General features: G+C 42.3%; 1 protein-coding gene across 3 annotated transcripts in view; it reads right to left on the bottom strand.

Annotated features, from left to right (window-relative positions):
• The window catches only part of LOC141762924 (receptor tyrosine-protein kinase erbB-4-like), a 343760-nt gene that overhangs the window by 290538 nt on the left and 32372 nt on the right, over positions 1–20850 (bottom strand). For 2 of the 3 annotated variants that reach the window (XM_074627099.1, XM_074627100.1), the window contains exon 1: positions 13025–13462. The exons of the other annotated variant lie outside the window; for it this stretch is intronic. The gene's annotated coding sequence lies outside the window, so the exon portion shown is untranslated. Of the gene's footprint in view, positions 1–13024; positions 13463–20850 lie in introns of those variants that run through there. 3 annotated transcript variants of the gene reach the window in all.

Here is a 20850-nt window from a genome sequence, read left to right as displayed (position 1 = left end):
TTTTGGTGAAAGAATGTTTCAGGCTTTAAAACAGCTTCTGAATTTTTGTGGTTTAAACTACAAAAGGCAACATGAAATCACAAATACAACATTGTCCCACATACTGTAGGTCTAAGAACAACTAAATGTAATGTTCAGAGCACAACATTGGAAACCAATGTGTTCTTTTGTCGGCTACTGTTTCCCTTCTGGGTGAACGACCCCAGCCTTTACTGTTTCTTTTCCACTTCTTAAAACAAACCTGCACTATTATTAAGTGATGTCAAAATACCAAAATTCGGACTTTGATACGATACCCTGCCTAATTATCTCGATACCGATACTGAAACGACACCACGGCAAAAATCTAAAACACCAGGAAAAGTAATGGAATAATAGATGGCAGAACATGGTATCATGTATCATCGTACCATCATACCTTTCTAGTATCGGTATACCGTGCAACACTATTTACTGTATATGCATGCAAATGCTACTGTATAACGTCAGACTAAGTCATGCCAAGTTGGGAAAGGGGCTATCCAAGGGTTGCAACTGTGTGTGTGTGCATGTTCAGGTGCCAACACTGAGGCTTGGCTCGAAGCAGCGAGTTGCCACCAAGAGGGGCAGGTGCACTAGGGCATTGTCCATCTGGCCATAGTGGGCAGGACAGGTGCTACCGGTCAGCAGTTAGACAGACACAGAGATACTATAAGGGCCATTGTTCAGAGTCGGAGCTCATTGATGTATAATTGAGAGGAAAGAGGGCAGGCTGAAATCCTCAGAAGGAAAAAATAATGAAAAGGTATGTAGTCTGTCACATGTGCTCATGTTTATTATCCTCTCTTCCGAAAGCTTCTCTCTCACACACAAGTAAATAAACACAAGCTGCCATGCTCATACCCGTGACTACATCCAATACAGATGTGCACACACACGCATAAATCAGCTCATTACATCGGGCGCTGTCAGCCAGGCAGATTTCCTCTATTATCCGTCGCAATAAGGGGAAACGGGCAGACGGTGGGAGTCGTTAGCCAAAGCTCGGTGAGCTCGCGGCAAAACCTGCCCGGTGTGGAAACAGCAGAGCTCGACAAAACCGGACATCAAATTGCCAATCAGCAGAAAACAACCCCGCTCCTCCTGGGCCGGCGCACACCTGTGCGCCCGACTTTGTCAACCTTTGCCCCCGTCTGTCTGTCAATTTGTGTCGGCGCCTCTCCATTAGGTGGGCGCTGACGTGGCAACTCCTGGCCCCTGCAAACAGTGTTGATACTCATCACTGCTGCTAACAGATTTCCACGCCGGACCACTCTTAAACCCGGGGAGCGAGTTTGCCAGTTATTTCCTCGCTCCATTACGTTGCAAATAGAAAACAACAGTGTGGCGGTGAGTCTGCTTTACAATGTGCCACAAGTGAGTTGGCAGCAGTCATGCATTGTTGTGACTGCTTGTCTTTCCAGGCTATTTCCAGAAGTGCTACAGTCGATGTGAATGGCTCCGTGAATGCATTCCGTGCTTGCCAGATGCTTTGCAAAAAGGCGGCGGCGGCGGCGACTTGTGCAGCGGCGCTCGCTCTCAATCTATCTTCTCGGGGACTGAAACAGACACGGCCCTATCAGTGTGTATCATTTCTGCCTCACATCCATCAGCGAGCTGCCGTTCGCTAACCGAGCGCCCTGCGAGAGCAGGCAGCACTTCCCCTTCCACTTGTGTGTGGCGGGCAGCGGCAGCAGCAGCGGCGGCGTGGCAATTTGCCTCTGATTGTTTCCCATTTTCCCACAGCGCGTTTGAGCTCAGACGCAGGCGGAGAGGGAGGTGTGGGCGTGGAGGGGAAACGAGGGATGGTTAAATGGAACACGTATACAAACGGCATACGAACCCAGAGGTAGAGGCCGCGTGCCACCGGGGCCATTTTTCATCGTTATTATGACCGGGCCCAGAGAGCTGAGTGCAAACACCGCTGACCTCTACAGCGGGTCACCATTACAGAGGGAACAAGCATGTGTGTGTCTTGTTGTTAAAGAGCGCTGACCGTTACCGCACACGTGCCTCGCTGTTCGTGCAATAACTCATCCGTCCGCCCCACGGAGAACAGAGCAGCTATTTCTGCTCACAGTCATTACCGTCACCGTCAACATTACCTCCTCCCCTTCAACTCCACACCGCCCGAGAATCTCACACATACACCCACGTACACACACACACACGGCTTGTTGTTCTGCGGGTCGGAGTCGGAGCCGAGTCCCAGAAGTGTGGACTCATTGGCAGGCGGCGTGAATAACAGGAATCGCAGGGAATACTAAGTCCAAAAAGGGGCCGGTGTTATGCACTCTGACACTATACATAGAACATGGTCGAGGCCTTTCGCTCTGCCGTTTCACATACTCTGCTAACGAGAGGAGACCTGCCGGGAAGAGGTGGTAAAAAAGCAGCTTTTTTCCAATTATACATGAATGATTTTGTTCCAAAATTAGACGTCAATGACACTTCCTCTTTCAAAAGGACTGATAGCACAATAGAAATGTTCAGAGGCTCTAATAGGTTCCGTTTTAGGGCTAGAGTAGAGACCCAGGTAGCATATGAAACTAGAAAACCTAAGGAATCCATTGGGACATAAACAAACTAGAGACCTATGGAGCATTCAGAGGATGGATGGCTTTCCTAGGTAGGATGACAATAAGGGGGTTTCTGAGCAGTTTACACAACAGAAGTGCTCGCCACCCATTCGCCGAAATCTCCAAATGTCAAAAGTTTTTGACACCAAATCACAGCATGGCTTTTTCTCTAGTGTTCCTCAAGTTCTTGGAGGGATTATTGATCATTTTTACCAATTCTCAAGTGGTAAAAATGGTTAAATTTAGCACCAAATCTGTGTAACAAATGGTATCAACCCAAAAACAACAACTTGTGCCATGTTTATTTCTGATTTATGACTAAGCAGAACTTGACACACAGTGCTGAGCAGCGTCTCAAATTAATCTCCAGGTTCCCAGCAGTCAGATGATGTACACCACTTCTATGTGACATCTACTGCTGACCTGCTATCTCCCCCTAAAGACCCCCTGTACCCCTTTGAAAAAGACAAAAATAGGTCTATTATGGGTCTCAGAGGGGATAAAGCAGCTTTTTTTCCAATTATACATGAATGATTTTGTTCCAAAATTAGACGTAAGTGACACTTCCTCTATCAAAAAGGACTGATAGCACAATAGAAATTAAAGCACATTCTAATACGCAAATTAAGTTTCTTGGGATCCTTCGCCTGACAAAATGATAACTCTTGTAAAAAGTAGGTCCTCTATATTTTATCCGTGCTGAATAATGAATTCAACGAGTTGAATAATTGAACTTCAGGTGATTTTTTTTTCCCCCCTCCGCAAATATGAATATGTAGCACCCCATTTTCACGCAGGGATCAAGGATAATGCTCTGCTCGCGCTGCTACGGAGGCAGCTCGACTATTTACGGGCTTTTTTTACAAGACTAATCCACTTATTAATTCATAATGGGAGCAGTAAGTCCTTATCAGAGGATTAACTTGAAGCACCTAACACGATGCATGTATCAAATGGGAGCAACGGTTGGTTCGCTATCAAGGCTTTGGACGGAGACAAGTGTTCACAATGTGGGCTAAATATACGCCAGTGCCCAGTCCGGCCGTGACCTCCGGTGAACCCGATCACGGCAATAATAGCCGTGGAATGAATAGTTAGCGTGTTTGCTAAATTAAACGGGAACCTTCCATTGTGGTCCAGGAGTGGGCTTTGTTGTCCTGATAAACACAAACATTAGTTGCCAGGAGTTTTTAAATGATGCCATATGGGAGGATATCTCTGAGTCTGTGAGTGTGTGTACGAGTGTGTGTGTGTGTGTGTCCACAGTCGCAGCCAGCACAGCAAGACTCTTTCAAGTCCACAGCCAAATAAAGTTAAAGGCAGTTAGATAGTGAGAGAGGCGCAGCGCCAGAGGTCACACCGCTTTGGATGATAATCTGTCTCCTTTCTTTTTCCTCTCCTCCAGTTTTTCCACCAACCACCTTAAATGGTGGCGACTCGCGTACAAAGTTATTTATACCGGATTGTCTGTGGACACGGTGTGGGAATTTTTTTTTTCTTTTTCGTTTTGACCAGATTAGTGACATCTGAGAACAGATCGGAGCTCGCTTTGCCCTTTTTGAATGGCCCTGCTGGGTTTGACCATAATAGACACACATTTCTACAAATGCTATTACAAGTAGGGCTCACTATTTAAAGGGATAGTTCAGGTGTTTTTGAAGAGGGGTTGTATGAGGTACTCATCCATATTCAGTGTATTACCTACAGTAGATGACGGTCAGCACGCCTCCCAGTTTGGAGAAGCAGACAGGAGTTACCGTAAGGAAGCAAAGCAATGTACTGCTGTGGATGGGGCCAGCAGCAAAACGTATTTTAGTCACTTAAAGGAAAGGCCCACCTAAAAAAATCGATATCAGTTTAAGTGTACGCTGTATTTAGAATATTTTTGCAAGTTTACCTTGCCGTGGGACAGCTATACAGTCAATGTTTCCGACGGGGAAGCCAAAGCAACCAGACTCCATTGAAAAAAAGAGTGATTTTACCTCGCAGAACAGTGGAGTTGCTGGTCTACCGCTGCCTCGACCTGTTAGTTTGTATGTGTTATTGTGTGACTTTGGTTAGTTCGGATTCACCAAAGTCACACAATAACGCAAACAAACTAACCGATCGAGGCAGCGGTAGACCGGCGACTCCACTGTTCTGCGAGGTCAAATTACAGGTTTTTTTCAATGGAGTCTGGTAGCTTTGGCGAGAGCATAAATGGATGCAATGATGGCTTCAGTTTCCCGTCGGAAACATAGACTGTATAACTATCTGATGGCAAGGTAAAGCGGTGAAATTATTCTAAATACAGCGTACACTAAAACTGATATTGATTTTTTTTAGGTGGATCTTTCTTTTAGGTGTCTAAAATAGGTTTTGCTGCTGCCCCCGTCCACAGCAGTACGTTGCTTTGCTCCCATGTGGTAACTCCAGTCTGCTTGTCCAAACTGGGGGGGCGCCGACCGTCATCTACTGTAGGTAATACACTAACTATGGATAAGTACCTCAAACAACCCCACTTCTAAACACCTATCCCTTTAAGCATTAATAAGCCTATGATAATCAAAACCACAGAAAAGAGGGCAAAAAGTGGTTTTTCAGAGTGTTCTGCAATCATCTTTTATAAAGTGAATTTAAGGAGATACAAGGGCTTAGTGGCTCCTTGATAACAGACAAACATGCTGATGCCTGTGATTACCTGTGTATTCCATGGAGAGTTCACTAAGCAGCATTGCACTGTGCGCGCTAAAGATGATAAGTGCTGTAAGATAAAGAAAAAGAGCAAACGAAATGTACAAATTGAACCCAAAGGAACATTTGAAGTGAGAATAATTGCGGTCGTTAATAGCGATCCCTACGGTGTGCATTAGCAATGTGATAAGGTTAATCTGGGTACTTCTTTTGTCTGAATGTTGTAGTAGTTGCTTTTTTGCTTAGTCACAGGTACACTGAAATGCAAACTGGACAAATGTGATGGTCATTTTATGCTTTTGTTGATGTCTTTAACAGCTTGGGAAAAGGCTGAGATGGAACTAAAACCACTAAGTTGCTGTTTGCTTATCTTAGACATTTGATAAGGCATGGATCGGGCTGCATATGATCATTTTTTATTATTGATGAATCTGTCTATACTTAGTTTTATTAAATGTTTGGTCTATAAAATGTCAGAAAATAGCGAGAAAGAGGCCGAGATGACATCTTTAAATGACTTGTTTTCTCCCAAAACCCAAAGATATTCAGAGTTAATAAATATATTAGACATTAGATATATTTTTTTTTTACTAAAGCTAGTTACAAACTATCAAAATAGTTGTAGGTTAATATAATACATATTTCAGCACTATAAATGAAGGGTGAATCAGTGGTGGAAAGTAAGTAAGTACAATTTTGAGGTTTTTTACATTCAGCATATTTTCATTTAATGCTTCTTTATACCTCTACGCCACCACATTACAGAGGAAAATACTGCACTTTTTAATTTTTTACAAACACTACATTTATTTATGTATGTAATCTGCAATAATTTTAGTCATTTTCTGAGCAAAAATGCTAAAACTTTGCTGGTTCAAGCTTACTCAAAAGTGAGAATTTCATTTCCCTTGCTTTGTCATGGTAGCAAACTGAATATCTTTAGTTTTTGGACTCTTGGTTGGAAAAAAACAAGACATTTAAAATACATTGCTTTGCGCTGTGGGAAACTTTAAAGCTGAAGTAGGCGAGATTGGAGCAAATATGATAAAAAAATGTTTTCAGAATCATCTTGTAGTGCATAGTATTAAATACCTGACAAATCTCCCTTTAAGGTGCAATTTGAACAGATAAAAAAATGTGTGAATAATCGCGATTAACTATGGACAATCGTGCAATTAATAGCGATTAACCTGTTATATTTTGGATTCTACATTCAAAAGCTATGATCGCTTCATAAAGTAGTGCATAAAGTAGTTAAGTAATCCAATATTTTATCAGATCTATCCTGCAGAATGAGTACTTTTTTGAAAGAAACAAAAGCCAAAAAGCTAAAACAAAGAAAGGCAGAGAAAAGCTCCCTTCAAATATATTAAGCACAGAGGATAATCCATCCAGTCCGGCAGTGGCAACCGACCACATAGAGTTCATAAAAATCAGATAATTGAAAAGCCACGGCCTCACCTCCTTTCTTAGCTGCACTCCTTTCAACCCCTGCCAAGTGTAACTGCAAGCGAGCAAATAAAAATCTCAGACAGCTATTAATAATTTATTTGCCCCCCGATATCGACTCTTATTCCATTGTGTTTTCCCGCAGCTCATTAGAAGCTGGCCGGCTTGGCACAGTAATTGGTCAATAGGGGTGATAGATGACCGCCACGCATGAGCTCCTGAAAGCCTCGTGTGTGAGAGAATAGCTCCTTCTGCAACTTCCTTTTTTTTCACCTCATTTATTATGCGAGGTCGCTTTGGGGAATATCTTCCGGGAGTGTCGGGAATTATAGTTATGGAGTCAGGAGATCGGTCCATATTTTTATGATGGTTGTGTGATAGGAGAGAAAATGAAAGTGTCATGGTCTCCTTGGATGGGAATTTTATTCTACAATTTGATTCTAATTCAAAAGACCTCTCTCCCTTTGCAGTATCCAGGCCCCTACGTCTATCCAGGGTCGATGATATTGCACAAAATAATAATAATAAAAACGTTGTCAACAGCAGAAATCAATGCGGAAACCTTGAGCGGCGGCGCCGTGTTTTCCTCGAAACACACACCTGAGTCCGAGAGGAATAACAAGCAGCTACAAATGGAGCGGAGCGTGGAAGGGGAGAACATGTCATATATCATGAGAGGGAGACAAAAGTGTTCCAACATACAGCTGAATAATGAGCGCTTGCAAAAAAATATTCTCGCATATCCATGGCGACTAGACATCTCCGAAGACGGCGGGAAAAAATATCCGAGCGAGTGTGCACACGCACCTACATGCACGCACGCGCCAGGAGATGGCACAGACAAGTAGTTCTGTTCAATCTATAAATTCCTCCCACTGAGCTGTGAGCGCTCCTGCCGGATGCTCGTCCCTGTCATCCATCATGTCTCCGCCCCTCCTTTGTCCCTCAACTCTTGTCCTCTAACGTGAACCCAAGAGAGTAGTGTGTTTTTGCGGTGACTTGTCACGGTTGGAGTCCTAACCTGGTCGCCGTCCTACTGGTGTTAAAGGCCCACCGCACTTTCTCACCGCCCCAAACTCAATTAACTCAAGCCTGAATGTGTCTCCGTCCCGTGCATAAATTGTCCTCGCTCCGCGCACACATGCACAAACACTCCGCCTCGGGTCAGAGCCACATGCCCAGCGGGGGCTGCCAGGGGGCAAGCTTTTGTCGGCAAGGAGGGCCCCGAGGTGGACAAAGGGCGAGCCAAACCCACGGAGGGCTCTGACCATCCGTCTTCTTAATGGCCCTGTCACAATTCATAATAGATTTTAATTCAGCTATGTGCCACGCAAGGGGAAAAACAACGTTTTTTTACGATCCGACGGCGGCAACAACAGCGGGATGTGGGCCGGCGTCCAGAAACACTGGCTCGGATGAGAGCCCACCACCGGGCAGCTTTGTGGTTAGAAGTGGTTGGAGCGCTTTAGTTCCAAATCATTTACAAATCTGTCTTATTCTCCAGTAGAAAAAGCTGGAAGCTGGAATAATTGCATTTATTTTGTGGATAGTTGCCTAAAAGGCTGGCCCACACTAAAAAGATTTGTCAAATCTTAACAGATGTTGAAAATGAGAGCCCACACGTAACGACATGTTATGTTAAATTTAACAGTTTTGTTCCTATAGTGACAGATTCATTCATGAACAACAAGAGTCCCCACTAAAAATAACAGAAATCTCTCAAAATCTCTCGTGATCAAACGTGACTTTGGCGAGAGTTGAGCTGGTAAACACTCCCAAGTTTCCCCCTGCATGCACTAAAGCTGCCGTCCCACTCAAATTCTCAAGATCAATGTGCTCTGAGAAGGAGGTGAGAGTAAATACTGGAAAAACAACAAGAAACAATAGCGGCGCAATGTTTTTTCTGCCGTGGGATCTTCGGATTTTTCTGTGTGGAACTGCACCCGTGGGGCCGAAACGGATCGCAATCCACGCGCACGGAGCGAATTTAGAAACACAGTACACCCACGTTATTGCGGTTAAAAAGCTTTGTTATCAAACCACCAAGGAATTAGTGAGAAAGTGGTACGAATTGATCTATAAATGTTACCACGGGGGGATTTGTCATTTTTTTCCAGAGTGGACATGTCAAAGTTGAGGCTGGTAGCTTGTCTGGCTCTCCACTCTTGGCTGTCTAAGTTGCTGACTCACCTCTGCCTCGAGGCTCTGTACCAGTCAGCCAGCCAGCCAGCCGGCCGGCCGGCTGACCGGCCAGCTCTGTTGACAAATTGATATCTGATCTGTGCTGCAATTGGCGGGGGCGCAGACTATTCCAGTGTTTCGGCTGTCCACTGCCAACTCCAAACAGCTGAGGGATTAGCTACGAGCTCTCTCAGGCTGAACTTGTATTGTTCATTGATGGGGCGCGGTGAAACACTATGCACCAAAATCAGACTAATGGGAGAAAAGTCGGAAGTGTGTAGTGCGGAGAAGAGGTATCAGTGAGTTTCTGGCAGCGGGGAGTGATTATCCGTGGGTGCTGAAAAATATGCATGTCTGCCGTAACTGGGTATGTGTGTAAGACTGCAGCAGTATGTGTGTGTCCACTGGGCAGCCAGCTGGGTAGTGGAATGCAATGGATGTGGCAGTGAAGCTATTCTTGGTGCTTTCTCCCACTGTGTGTGTGTGTGTGTGTGTGTGTGTGTGTGTGTGTGTCATCAACATAGCAGAGGGGGGTTCAGCTATTTCAAGGGGAGTCCGGATTCCTGGCGTTAGTGTTTGCGTCTATGTGTGTGTGTGTGTGTGTGAGAATGTTTTCCATGTGTGTCGGGTGACGGTTAAGGTCACTGAGTCACATACAGTAAAAACTTAAACAGAAGCCACACTGAAAAAAGTACTTATTTTTGCCACTTGAAAACGCGTCAGTCGGTTAAAATATTGTAAAACAATTAAATCGCAAATTGATCACACATTTTTTATCGGTTGGAAATGTACCTTAAAGGGAGATTTGTCAATTATTTAATACTCTTATCAACATGGGAGTGGGCAAATATGCTGCTTTATGTTATTATCGCGTTAACTTTGACAGCCCTTACTTTTTTAGCTTTATTATAAGGAGTTATAGCCAAGCTAGTGGCATGCCATTAATAAGAAATCTATCAGCATTCACAAAGAAAACTAAAAATAAACTTGAACAGGGTTAAGACGCATATTAAAGGTGCTAAATACGGGATTGGGAAGATTTCTGTTGCCTCTCAACAGCTCTCAACGTGGCGACGGTGAGCCACGACTCGCAGCTAACAGTGCAAACAACGGCAAAAGTGCTGGCAGAGATAACAGCGTTTACCCGACGGTTGGTGCTACGCTTCCGAGACAACGCCGTCGCGTCCGACGACGTCATCAGTTGTAACCACCGTGTGAGAGCAGTGCGGAGCTGCGGCCGTGAGCGAGCCGGTGAGGCACGCTCACAATGCACTAAAAGCATGCGTGGGCGGCCCGGCAATGTCAACGAAGCAAGGAGAAGCTCTGATTACAACACACACACACACAGAGGGAGAGCGACGTAGCAAATAGTTGCATTCTATTAATGCTCTGGAAATGTAGCACCTTTAAATCCTTTGTCACTACTGACATCTTTTACAGTTCAGGATAATCTATCCAGGGCATCACCCTCCTATCTATTCCCAAAAATATCAGTAAGCCTGCAGCGTCACGCACAAACATGCACTCTCCATCCCCGTGGCAACCACCACAAACATTCCTGCGAAGACGGTCACAGCAATCCCCCAGCTCACACTTTCCGTACACCACGCTGCCCTATTTTCTACCACAATCTTCCCCGTCACCAGGCGGTACCTCCCCACTCTGGTCCCATCTGTCAGAATGAAATCTGATAGACTCTTGAGTGGTATGTCATCTCATCTCGGTGCAGCGATTTCTCCGGGATCGACCCCGAGTCGTTTTCTCTCTCTCTCTGCGTCTGCAACGGTCAGAACGCTCCGTCTGATTTTGTGGGAGAAATTAAGTTTTAAAAAAGGGAACAAGTCTGAAATGTATCCGTCAGTATCTCAGAAGCACACGAGTCACTCCTTAACCAAGTGTTTTGCAAGCAAAGATCTGAAGATGACTCACAAGATTTCTGCTTCCTTTCATGCCAGCAATCATTTTGTAAGAGCAGGTGTCCACTGTGTTCATGTTATTTGGAAATAAACTCATTAAAAATACATCAAGAATCGTCTTTGCGAGGCGTTACACCTGTTTGAACAACGTTTGGCGATTTAAGACGGAATTGTACATCCGTACCAGGCATCAAAACAGATGATTTTTTAAATTTTTATAAAGCAAAGTATGAGCACTTCAAGTAAAAAGAATATTGATGGAACTTTTGCTCTCCAAACCGCTGGGTTCCAGCTGAATTTCAAGGACATTTGAGGAGTCGAGATAAGGCTCGGACAGAAATAACATGACAGAAGGCTCTATTCTCCCTGACACGGGAGCAGGCGAGGCATCGATCGGCGAGTTTGCGCAAACATGTGCCGTACATTTACAAGACCTTGACCGGGGCCTGTGTCCACGACAGGCAATTCCATTACTCACGGTCAGGGTGAAAGGTTAGGGAGCGATCAATATGTGCAGGATGGAGACACACAGATAGGGACTCGGATAAAAAAGAACTCACTGTGCCGCTCTGTGGTTTATTTTACCCTCCCACAAAAGGGGCTGTGGAGAGAAATACCTTGACCCCGGCAACTCAGCGGCTAGTTGCAGAAACACCTGGCAGCAAAGGTACATTGGTGTTGTTGTTGGCAGGTGAACAAGTACTTATATGAGGAAACATATGAAAGGCACCATGACATTTGCTCTATTCTGAGGATGAAAAATGTATCAATGCAGAGGTGGCCTTGATTTCTCAACACTAGAAAGTCCCGTTTATGTGTTTACAGTATTTGTTTGCACAGTTAGCTGTTATAGTTTATCTGGATTAATTCCTAATCTATAGAGTAGCTACTGACAATGGACAGGTTTTCAATAGGGCAATTATGCAAATTTGTTTTAACGCCACTAATTTCTTTAACGCATTAACTTGCGATTTTTAGGTTGTAGCGGGCTGAGTTTTAAGATACTGGCATCTTATGAAACTAAGAATAACTAAGGAATACATTGGTACAACCGTGTCATAATAACTTGTCGTGAAGGAGGCCAAATACCACTACAAACTTGACCTCTGACCTCCAGATATGTGAATGAAAATGGGTTCTATGGGTACCCACGAGTCTCCCCTTTACAGACATGCCCACTTTATTATAATCACATGCAGTTTGGGGCAAGTCATAGTCAAGTCAGCACACTGACACGCATATTTTTTGTGTTAAATGCAGTAACTTCTGAGGATTTCTGGACAATATTGGTCATTTTTGTGTTGTTAATCGATTTCCAATAATAAATATATACATACATTTGCATAAAGCAGCATATTTGCGCACTCCGATGAGTATTAAATACTTGACAAATCTCCCTTTAAGGTACATTTTGAACGGATAAAAAAATGTTTGATTAATTTGCGATTAATCGGGATTAACTACGGACAATCGTGAGGTTAAATCGTACATATTTTTAATCGATTGACAGCCCTAGTTTTCAAATATAAATTGTATCTCAAGTAAAGGCAATATCAAAAGTAAGACCACAGAGGAAACTACATAAATCACAAATCATAACTCACAACAGAATATAATGTAAAACCTTTTTGGATGTTTTGCATTGTTTACATCAGCTTGCAGTCTCCTTCTTCATTTCAATACCAGCTGCCAAACCATGACAATGTACAGTGTCCCCATAAACTGGCAATATGATGCCCAAAATACTATGATTGTGTTGTTTTAGTAGTGCAATCATGTTCTGTCAGAGCACAAATATGCATCAAAAGATAAAAACCAAATGCAACATGTTTTGTAGCTGCACAATGATCCAAACTTGAAATAAAGATGTATCACAACACAGCAGCTAGCAGCAATTAGCTACCCAACACCTACGCAGTTGCGTCTGTACACAAAACCATGAAAACTCACAGTCAGAGCAAAGCAGCAACCAGCTTTTTAATACAGCAAAATGTCTCATGATAACACGATGTATCACACAGCTGCTTAACAAGATTCAAACTCACCAGTCTGAGAGATCAGCTGTCCAAATCTCATCTGTCCTTCATCATGGAGTATCATGTTGCAAACAAGCTGACAACACTTTACTAGCTAGCATTGCAGTGTTCCAATCCACGTACTTCCAGAAGTACACTTCAATGTAGGGCACTTTGTGCACTCTGCACTCACTTGAGTAGTGCGTACACTTCAACGGGGTAGGGTCGTCTCAAATTGAATACTCTGCGGCGCACTGACCGGAAATGACGATCGCAACATTTGACCGCGGCTCGCTACCCGCCAAAATATCTTCTGGAAATTACGTTTCCAACGTCGTCGCCTACTCCTACAATGTATCCTCCTGTTGGCTGAAAATGCGCCGGTATGTTTACGTATTGTATTGTTTTATTCTGTTATCTACGTAGGTTTGAAAAGTGGTCGTGGCTCCGCCCCTTCCGCTACAGAGCCATAATGGAGGCAATTGAGTGTGGAAAGTGTCCAGCGTTCCACACTCAACGATCCGACCGTTTTGAGTACAACATCCGGGTACTTTGAGTGCACTGCATTTTGCCGTACTTCCCAGTGTAAACGCACTTATGCACTCAAAATAGTAAGTGTAAGTACAGAAGTACGCGGATTGGAACACACATGGTGTAGAATGTTAGCTAGTTCTAGAACCCTCCCTCTTAGAGGTACAATGTGATTGGATAGTTTTAATGTCACTCCAGAATGGAACTTCTACACTTTTAGTTGTATCAAAGAGTAGAGAAGCAAAGAGGCGAAACTCTGCCTTTTTGACAATGGCCGCTGCGGTAAAACTATAATACATACTATAATACGTAAAACATAAATCAACTTCCCAGTACGAACAGGTAAAAAGCCCTCATTTAAATCACTAGATAGATATATAGAATATTTTTTGTATGTGTATATACTGCGTGTGCATATACGTGTATCTATGTATATATGTATACAGTATATATATGTATGTATATATAAATACATTTTATTTTATTTTATTGTTTTTAATTTAATTTAACTTTTTACTTGTGTATATTCTTTTTACTTATTTATCTATTTTTTGTATATAGTATGTTTTCACCGTTTCTATACTGGCTTATTTTATATTAATATTAGGTTTGTTAAGTTTCTTTGTACCAAGAATAATTGGGGACGTTTGTGAATGTTTGTTCTGTTGTTTGAAAATGAACAAAAAAACAATAAATATAATATTGAAAAAAAAAGAAAGATATATAGATGTACTTTATTGATCCCAAATTGGGGAAATTATTGTGTTACAGCAGCAGGTTATCCAAGTAATGCACAGGAACAGTACAAAAAAATGTACATGTCAACACTAAAGAAATATACCCATAGAATACAAAATATAAAGAATATTGGAAAAAATATACCTGACTATTACAACTAGCATAAAAAAATCTAAATAATAAACATATAGTATAACCCACTATATACATTAGCAAGTGTGTGTATTATGTTGTGTACGCCCTGCACGCTCATATGACATATCCGATTCTGCCAGCTTCCTGGGCAAAAAAGTTTAATGAATAAGTAAGTAAGTAAATAGTATGCATATTTATAATATTTGTATTGCTGAACACAGGCCATTTCAGTAAATATATGACAATAGAATATAAATAATTTTGTTTTACTTTTGTACGGCACTTTGTATGCGGACGTTTAACTGGCGTCATTATGGTAGTCTACTCGATTACAGTCCAAAATGGCGGAGGCGTAGGTCTGCTGCTGGGCGCTGGCGTTGCAATGGAACATATAATTGACTTTCACTTCTTAGCAATATACGTTCTTTGGTTGTATTAGCAAGTCTTCTTAGCAACTCCTCCAATTAAAGACATGCTTGTTACCTAGTGACTAGCCAATGTAAGGTCCTGATAAGGATGGGAAACTGCTCGACTTTCCAATACAGAAGAAAAACTGACTTACAGGAGACACATTTTGATTTTATGGTAAATTATGTTAAGGTTATTACTCTGAGTTTCCAACGAGACCATTTCAAAATGCAGTGTGTGTGTGTGCACCAATACTTGCAGATACAAAAACAAAACAAAAGGTTAAGAAGTTATTTTTCCCTTTTGCTTACTGCATTTTTGTTGTAGCTTTAAAATCAATTTTTATTCATGACCAGTGCTTTGAATTTGATGATGCGAATATGAAAGACTGGAGTAAATACACTTGATCAAAACTTCTTGGATGAATAAAGGTTAGAATAAAATAAAAAAACAGCAAGTTCCAGTTGAATTATTCGGAGTCAGCGGTGCTTGCGTGTGTCTACATGCATTCATGTGTGAAAGTACAACTGTTTTGACACCATATTCCACCCTTCTCTCTTCACCGGCGCCCGAAGCGTTTTGCTCAAGCGGTTTTTTTCTGCCCTCGTCTGATGAAACGTCACATCGGGCTGCTGTGTGCTCTCCCGGAAATAATCATCATAATATATTTACACTTTTGGAGAAAACAATTATCATAAATTACAAATGTGTGGGCCCTCAAAGACACGCTCAGGTGCTCTGTGGTTGTGATAAGACAAATACACTCTGTGTGTGTCGTGATGGAGTACGAACAACAAGCGGCCCTTTTTTGTTTTTTCTTGTTTCTGCGAAAGACGCCTTGGTTTTTTAATGAAGTGCCGGCCGTTCCGAATGAGGACTCAATGAGGCGTGGGATGGGGCCTCTCCATCCCTCCCCTGCCTCTTTTTTTTTGTCTCGTCCTCCCTCTTGTCTCTGTGCATTTGAACCTCTTGTACCCCTCATCTTTTAGAGGATTAGAATAAGGGCCATTACCCTCTGTCAGGGCCATGCTTACAGCCACAATGGATGGGCTGCCTAGGTACTTTTTCTCTCTTTGTACCCACCGACAAATACACAAGAATCGTACAAGCCACGCAAACACAAGTACAACTCTAATATACATTTACATTTCATCCCTAAATATTTATCCCACTCTCCGTCTCAAAGCTTTTCCTGTTATTGCACTAAATCGGGGCCCCCAGTCGCCCTCAGACAGCTTTCAGCTCTATTCCCAGGGCCCCTGACACTGACAAACCCGTCTATAGACAAGGCGAACATCCACAAAGGCCCCTTGCTGTCCACGGGTGACACAGCTTGCCACATTCTGGAGATTTCTATTTCGCAGTGACACCATAACCGCCCACTGTGTCTGTCTTTCCTGGAAATAATCTGTCATGAAATCACGCAGCATGGGGTGGTTACTGCTTTTGTCCTGTATGGGCCTTTATGATGCACTTCACAAGAATATAGCACTCTTTTCCTGGGAAAAATGTGATTTTCATTTGTTGTAGCAGAGCAACATGTATGCCAACCATACAGAATCCTTTTATCTGCTGTTTTTCAGCATATTTTTTTTACCAGTTTTTCCACTTTGGAGTGGGAACATATGACCATTTTATGGCGCTGACCTAAGGTTTAGTGCGTGCAGTGGCAAGGAGGGAAATCTGTCACAAAGAGAGAGTTTTTTAATTTGCTATTCCAGTGGTTTGGGGCATGGGAGCACTGCTCTTCAGTTGTAATTTTAGATGGGGCACTTGATGCTCCACCTGTTGAATGCTCAAGAATTTGCACTCTGCTTCATTCACACTTATTTGAGATTTTGGTGAACACTCTGGCTACCAGAATTAAAGAGGACCCATTATGCTTATTTTCAGATGCATACTTGTATTTTGGGTTTCTACTAGAACATGTTTATGTGCTTTAATGTTCAAAAAACGCTTTACTTTTCTCATACCGGCTGTGCTGCAGCACCTCTTTTCACCCTCTGTCTGAAACGCTCTGTTTGAGCTCCGCCCTCCTCCCGAAAAGCCCAGTCTGCTCCGATTGGTCAGCTGGCCCACTCTGTTGTGATTGGTCATCCAATCCAAACTCTTCAGACTCCGCTCCAGCTCCGCTCTAACTAGCTTTGTTTGAGGGCGTGCCAAACTAGCCGCTAAGAAGGTATTATGCAAATGCGTTACTTGGTGACATCACCGTGTTACAGAAGAAAAGGCGGGGCTTCAAGTGAGGCGTTTCAGGCAGTTCAGGAGAAGTGTTTCTCCCTTTGGTGTGGACTTTGGACTTTGTAACTTTGCAGAACTTTTACATGCACAAAAAGTATATAATTAGGGCCATCGAAACACAAATTGTTACAACACAAACGCGTTACCACTAATTTCTGTAACGCATTAACGCAACTTGCAATTTTTAGGTTGGACACTAGGACAATATTTGTCATTGTTTTGTGTTGTTAATTGATTTCCAATAATAAACATATACATACATTTGCATAAAGCAGCATATTTGCACACTCTCATGATGATGAGTATTACTTGACAAATCTCCCTTTAAGGTACATTTTGAACAGATAAAAAAATGTGTGATTAATTTGCGATTAATCGTGATTCAATATTTTCATCCCTTGACAGCCCTATATATATATAATACATTAAAGGAAAGGGAAAAGGCACAGAAATCAAACTATAATATAATACCTGGGCTTGAAATAGTTTGTTATCACACCAGATAAAGTGCTTAAATTAAGATAAATTCCTGCCATGCCAACTTACCCACTTTAATTCCATACACAGCGTGAACGCTGTTTCTGCTAAAGTCACTGGGTGGACTTTGAAAAGGGGGCTTTTGGGTATCGCCTTTGCAGTGTCCGACTGAAATTAAGCCTTCTTTACAAAACAAGACACACAGATTAAAAAGGAAACAGCGGGGAGCGAAAAAGAAACCCGCGCATATCTTAGTTTCCGGGCTTCAAAGTGAAACGTGTCGCAGTGAGAAAGCGGGTTATCAGACGTTCACAGAGACCATCTTTCCTCCGTCTGCCTCTCTCCATCTCTCATTCCCCTCCCATGGGTCATTCTCTCTAATCTAGATTCCCACTGTCTTCTACATTACCAACAGTGCATCAATCACGGTTAAACACATGCCCTTTGCCGTGCTCACTGTCAGCTGATGTAGTGTGTGTGTGTAAAGCTGCCTGGGGTTCCCCGGCCACATCCTAACCCCCCCTCATAATCCCTCAAAAATGTCCGAATCGCTATGGAAATATTGTGCCGCTCCACGCTGTGGGATAGCAGCGAAAACGAGCCGAGGATTAGCATATATTTCAATTGCTCCTCTTGTCTGAAATACAACAGCGGGTGAACACGAGGGCAACGCCGCGCCGCTCCAGCCAACACTCGCTTTTTTTGTTTGAGAAAAAGTTGAGAAAGGGAGCGATGATCTGGAGTGCAGAGGTCAAAATACTCTTCAAAACAGTGGTACGTCTAAATTTCAAGTGTTTGGCTCCGTTGATGTAAGCACACTTAATCCAAAATCTTCTGCTTTCCTCTACGGTATGCATGTTATTTCCTCTTGTTCGAGTCGGAGCCGTCTGGCCTTCAGCATCACCACACTTTGAGACATTTCCACCCAGTCTCTCTCCAGTGGATGCTTCTTTTTATTCTGTCTTCCTCCAGCAAAAACGAGAGTCCGGCGAGGGCAAAAGATGAGCAGAGCGGAATTGGATGAATTAATTTACTTCCAGGCGCCTCTTCCCTTGAGTTCAAGTTAACTCAGCTAAAAAACCTGCTCCTTTGTGCCACTCTTTTTGAATAGCTGCGGCGATGCTCTATTAATGCACTGTGAATACGCGGTGTTAATTCTCTGCAGCTGTCCTACGGCAATTCAGGTGAAACCTTTTCAGTCTTGAAAACAGACACCGCCACCGCCACAGTGCAGCAGGGGAAATGTAAAGCTATATAATATACGCTGACATTTTATGTAAATGTCATTGCGGCTTCAGATCATATACATGCCAGGTTTCCCAGTCAACCTCAATGATTCAGCAAAGGCCTTAAATCACAACGAGACTATTTTTAGTCTCAACTTTTAAGCCAACTCGGACAAAAAGAAAATGGAAATTTGACTGTTGCAAGCAAGTTGAGAAGAAAGACTACAGTGTAGGGCTGGATGATAATTCAATATGATTATTTATCGTCTTTCAATGGAATCGTGATGAAATCATATATTGAGATATTATGATAGACATTTACATTGTCTACATTGATGATAACAAGCACATACTAACTCAAATTTCTCTGAGAAATCTGTTCATGTTGCACTAATTTCTTAATTACATGATAAAATACTTTTCATTTGTCAAGTATTTAATCCACACAGAGTGCCGAGACTTTTTTCATGCGTATCGGAACTTCTCAATAGCTCAATTCTGCCTTCTCCATATCAGGTTCTCTGGGAGATTCATAATGGCGATACATAACAGTGGTGTATTTGCGCCTCAAGTGCCTTATGAACATAAAAACTATGTCGGGAGAATCTGGAAGAGCCGACGCATGGCCCTGGGGTGAGAACGACGGTGCTGTAATTTATACAATACAAAGTTCACGTCCTTTTTGTAAAATAATTAGGCTAGGGAACTGTTCGTCATGACTTTTTTTTTTTTGTATGTGAACAAATATAATAAATAAAACATTATTTAAACGATTTCTGAATCTGCACTTTTGATTTATAGAATATGAATTTAAAGGACAAACATTTGCAGGAGAATTAAATGTTCGGATGAAGGCTGTGATAAATAATAAAAAATAATCATTTAAGTAATAAAATGGTCCAAAATGATGTAAAATTCTCTCCAAGTATCTTTTATTCACCGTATGAATTGAGAATGTGTCTCTGTATAATGTGTAGGAGCATCCTGATTGGGCTCACACAGCTCAGCTCTGCATGCACACCTGCCTGTCTTGCTGGCTACTGTTGATTCCAGGCTATAGACATCCTATTCGTTATTATAGAGTGATACTACAAATAACACAGGAAAGCTCTTTAACGGTTAACAGTTGAACTATTAACACTATGGGTGAACGCACCGCCTTAACCCTAGAATGTTTCAGTTGGACTATTATTGGAGTATTACAGGCCTACTATAGAAGATGCATAGCCTAAGTATAATAATATAGCATTAAAACCGCAGCTGAATATGACTGACACAGAAATAATAATAGGAATAAGTCACATGTGTGAATAAGGGGAGTATCGGCACTTATTTTTTTCCACTACAAGCATTGATTGAATTACCAGAAAATATGCTATATCATAATATATATTGAGAAAAAATGAGAAAACAAAAAAAATGAGAAAACACATGATACGAAGGAAGAAAAGAATAAAACGACTGCGAGGTTCCATCTACGGTAGTTTATAGGATATAGTAACATACAAAATGCAATGAAGCCAGTAGAAAATTGAGTGTTAAAATCCTTTAAACCATCTAAGACAACAATAAGTGAGTGATATCCGACCTTCACCTTTCCCGTAATTGTCTTCATGCTAATGACGAGCTACGGAGCTGCAGCAGGAATGTGATGAGGACGCCACTTTGATGCAAATTATTAAAATGAAGGAAAGCGTTTAGCCATTCATTACATTCAATTCTGTCACCATAAAATAATCAACGCAGGCAAAAGCAGGTGTCTGTTATCACACAGCAGGTGTTAATTAGGAAATGGCAGGTGTTTGTTGCTCGGTGACGGCCAATGAGCAGCGTTTGTGGCAATCTGCCACGCTGGAAGGGAGGTTTCTGGAACATAATGAAGATGTGGGGTTTATTGGATTGGATGGACGGATGAATGGACGGATGAATGGATGTATTAACCTTTGTTCAACCGGCTTATTCGAACTGATAAACGCCAATAAAACGGCATAAATGAGCATGGAAGTTGCAGATAAACAACTTGAAAGTGATTCGAAAGGACACGCAAACTTTCTACAGAAGTGCTCCAGCAAACTGTATCAAAGCAAACACAAGAACGTAAACATCCCTTAAATGAAGCAAATACATCGCCCTAATTGCGCCGACCACAACATCCTCCATTAATAGTTTAGACTGAACCATGAGAGGCTGGATTTTTACAGCTTTAATTCATTTGCAGGCAGCTGCATAAGGAGAAGAGAGCCTGGGCAATTTTGCTTAATGC

The sequence above is a fragment of the Sebastes fasciatus genome, chromosome 24, assembly GCF_043250625.1.
Source record: "Sebastes fasciatus isolate fSebFas1 chromosome 24, fSebFas1.pri, whole genome shotgun sequence".
Lineage (NCBI taxonomy): Eukaryota > Metazoa > Chordata > Actinopteri > Perciformes > Sebastidae > Sebastes > Sebastes fasciatus.
The sequence above is the reverse complement of the archived record's forward strand: the minus strand, read 5'-3'. Positions and strand labels throughout refer to the sequence as shown.